General features: G+C 41.6%; 1 long non-coding RNA gene across 3 annotated transcripts; it reads right to left on the bottom strand.

Moving 5' to 3' along the window:
- Positions 1-1,145: 1,145 nt before the first annotated feature.
- On the bottom strand, positions 1,146-2,679 carry LOC120965856 (uncharacterized). 3 transcript variants are annotated; one of them, XR_012186857.1, is made up of 4 exons: positions 2,575-2,679; positions 2,413-2,487; positions 1,709-1,797; positions 1,146-1,631 (listed from the first exon to the last, which is right to left on the bottom strand). It is a non-coding gene; the product is annotated as an uncharacterized lncRNA (long non-coding RNA). The 3 variants fall into 3 exon arrangements; XR_005758854.3 differs by having other exon boundaries at positions 2,282-2,487; XR_005758853.3 differs by having other exon boundaries at positions 1,709-1,803; positions 2,282-2,487.
- Positions 2,680-3,530: the final 851 nt, after the last annotated feature.

Consider the following 3,530-nt stretch of genomic DNA (forward strand, 5'->3'; position numbering starts at 1 on the left):
CGAAGGATCAACGCCAAGGCGCTCCGGCTTGGCATTGAGCGGTCCGAGAGGGAGGCGGCGAGTGTGGCGAAGCTCAAGCGGAAGCAGAACCGCATTGTCCGGCGCTTGAAGGGCTACATCGTCATCTCCTCTTCCTCCTCCTCCTCCTCCAGTGACCCACCTCCCGCCGCAGACGCCTACAACAGTGCTGGCGACCGGAAGGGCAAAGGGTCGGCGAGGAAGTGGTGAAGCTCCGCCCTCTCTCCGTTTTTCTAATCAAGCTCCTACTATCTAGTTAGAATTTGTCGAGCAGTTGAACTGTGTGAACGATGCCCGTTTGATGATCTGTTGATGATGTTATGTGAATTATGCCCTTTTTCTATTGGTTTTCCTGTTGATTTTTGGTTGTCTGGTGATCACCGTACTACGGTTCATGATTTTGTATGGATATAAGGTGCCGGATATGAGATATGCGGTTGTAGAAGTGCCGATTTGGGGACTACCCGATCAATGTATGGGAACGTGCCCGCGGGCGTATAGTGTGCCGAATTTGACAAGTCCAACTAAGATGCTCTTATTTACTGTTGATTTGAATTTATCATCGGGGTATAAGAAAAGGACCAGCTGACATCAAGAGAACACCCACTGCACATCTCCTAAGGGCATGTAGTATGCTACACCGTGGACAGCTGTCCCATGTGTACACGTCAGATAAATAGATGATGTGGAAAGAGATACGAAAAGATGGCTGACCAACACGGGATCTTGCAGAGGCATCTGTTGCTTGTTAAGTTAAGAGAGAAAAGCAAGAGAGAGACAGCAACCACCAGGCAAAGTGCAAAAGATGAAGAGAAAGAATGCTTGTGAGGATTGATCAAATGTACTGCCTCATCTTCAAATGCCTACGTGGATACGTGAAACCACACCATAATAACCCATAAATTATGCCCTAACACTAGTGCAGAAAAGCCTAGATATGGCATGTCAAAATTGGCCTTGCCGGCGTAGGGCACCAACGCCATCAATATGGCGTTAGTGAAAAATGTTACTGGTGGTGTTGGGGCCCACGTCAGTACAATTTTGAGAACTGATGGCGTTAGCACTGTCGTGTCATGACTCCCAACGCCAGCAATGTGTTTTTCGCTAATAAAAAAGAATTATATGCAGCAATTTAAACCTAGTCCATAGTCCATATATGCAACATTTAAAACTTAACTAGTCTCACAAACTTAACAAAAGTCAGTAGTTCATCTTCACAAAAGGTCATTGCCAACCAAACTACCTACGTCTCACTCTCTTTGAAGGATTAACTTCATCTAGCGTAGCTTGTTCCTATTGCTCTCCCCCTCTTGTTTGAAATGGGCTTTCTCTATCTTCACCTAATTCCTCTCGACCCTCAGGAGCTTTATCTCTTTGTTCAGCTGATCCCTCTCCTGGACTAGTTCATCCTGCGGCTCCTTCAGCCTAATAATCTTATAAAAGATATCAGACTTATCGTCGATGATCTCATCCTTCTCCATCTATAGTGAGGAATTCAAGTCCCTGAGGGCCTTGATTATACTCTTCTGAGACGCGATCAACTCACAGTTGAGCATGTCCACGTCAGAAACCTTCTCCTCGACGGGTGCCGGAGACGGGCGTCATACGTATTCCTAGCAATCATCAACAATGAATGGTTTTATACATATGCATGTGTTTGCAATGCTCATGAATGTTTTTGTAATCTTACCTGGTTGGTGCTCTCTTCGCCTCTGTCGACGTCAGCATACGCCGCGAAGTTACACGAAGACGGTAGTGGCTGTTGTAGGTACTCATTGGCTGCAACTACAAAATAATAAGTTAGGCATGATAACATATGCTGGTGATATGAACTAAAGAGGATATGAACTAGAGTATATATACCATACAAATTATCCACATGTGGATCAACAAAAACGCCAACACACGGCAGTTTCAACACATGCAAATTATCCATCTAGTACAACGTGGCACTGATTTGGCACTGACTTGGCAATGCACAAGAGCAAACACATTTCTAAAAATGTGTATCAACAATTCAAATTATCTTGCACTACCTTACAAACACATTTTAGTTTCTATTGAAACTCCTAATTTGGCCAAATCTGACACTGATTTGGCACTGACTTGAATGCCTAACATGACCTATCAACTAAAAATGCCAACAAATGGCAGTTTCAACACAAGAGCAACACAATTCTAAAATGTGCATCGACTAATCAAATTATTTGCACTGCCATACAAACACAGTGTAGTTTCTATTCAAATTCCTGATTTTACCTACCCAGTCATATTCATCTGGCCTACTCACTTCACTGTCAAACTGAAACCCTAGCAATGGAAATCAAATCGCGAGGGTATGAACTCATCGATGATTTCGTAGAAAGCAAAAGAAGGTGGAGGGGATGAACTTGCAGATGGTTTGTAGTCAATGTCGTGGAGGGGATGAACCCTAGCAGTCCATCGTTTCTGCCGCCGCCGTCCAAAACCCTAGCGATGCAAATCAAACAAAATCAAATCAAATCGGAGAGCAACGAGCGGCAAGAGAGGGAGAGAGGGAGATTAATTAGCGGTTACCTCAGCACCGGAACCCGCCAGAATCGGAGCGGCGCCAGAAGGGGAACAAGAGAGGCAGAGAGAGAGAACGTGTGCGGTCAGAGAAAGAGCGAGAGAGCGATGTGGGGCGAGGGAGCCTCGGTTTTGACCCCCGCCCCCCCCCCCCTCCCGAATTTATTGGCTTGGCCCAATACGTAGAGAAAGTAAATTTAGCAAAAACATATAAGTTTCTTACTTAATAAAAGCAATATTTCTTAAAATAATAATAAGAGTACTTTAATAAAATTCAAAAGAATATTTTTAATTCGATAAAAACAATAAAATACTAAATATATTTTAAAAGAAATTCAGCATTTCAAACTTAAATATTCCAAATTAAATAAAAATAAACTAAAATCTTATATAAAAATGATCACCTCCTACAAAAAATAAAAAGGTAAAACTACAATATATTTTTTTAAATGTCAACATTTCTAAAAAAATGTTCACATTGACAAAATAATATTATTAAACACAGTTCAATCAATTAGGAATAAATAATTATAAATAAAAATAATTCCAAAAATTAGACCCCACGTCATATAGTGCTGATGTGGCAACCAATGACACGCCACAACTAAACATAATAGTCATGTCATTCCATGTTGTGGCACGTCACCACTACATTACACCTTGTATAAACTGTGGGTCCCATATACTTGTGACGTTCAACTTTTTTTCAGCGTCACTACTATGTCCCTAGTAATGTCATACCAATTATGCCAATGCCAACACTATTTAGAAAAATAGTGCTGGTGTTGATTGAAAATAAAGTGCCACCAACAAAAGTTGTGGCTAGCCATTTTTCCACTGGTGTAAGTGTCATTTCATATCTTCATATATATACTCCTTTTTTATAAAGAATGGTTTTTATTGATTCACAATGTAGTGTCAGGCATAATGAACATCCACCCGGCCTATGCATACACTACTGCAAG

Source organism: Aegilops tauschii, chromosome 6 (genome assembly GCF_002575655.3).
Source record: "Aegilops tauschii subsp. strangulata cultivar AL8/78 chromosome 6, Aet v6.0, whole genome shotgun sequence".
Classification (NCBI taxonomy): Eukaryota; Viridiplantae; Streptophyta; class Magnoliopsida; order Poales; family Poaceae; genus Aegilops; species Aegilops tauschii.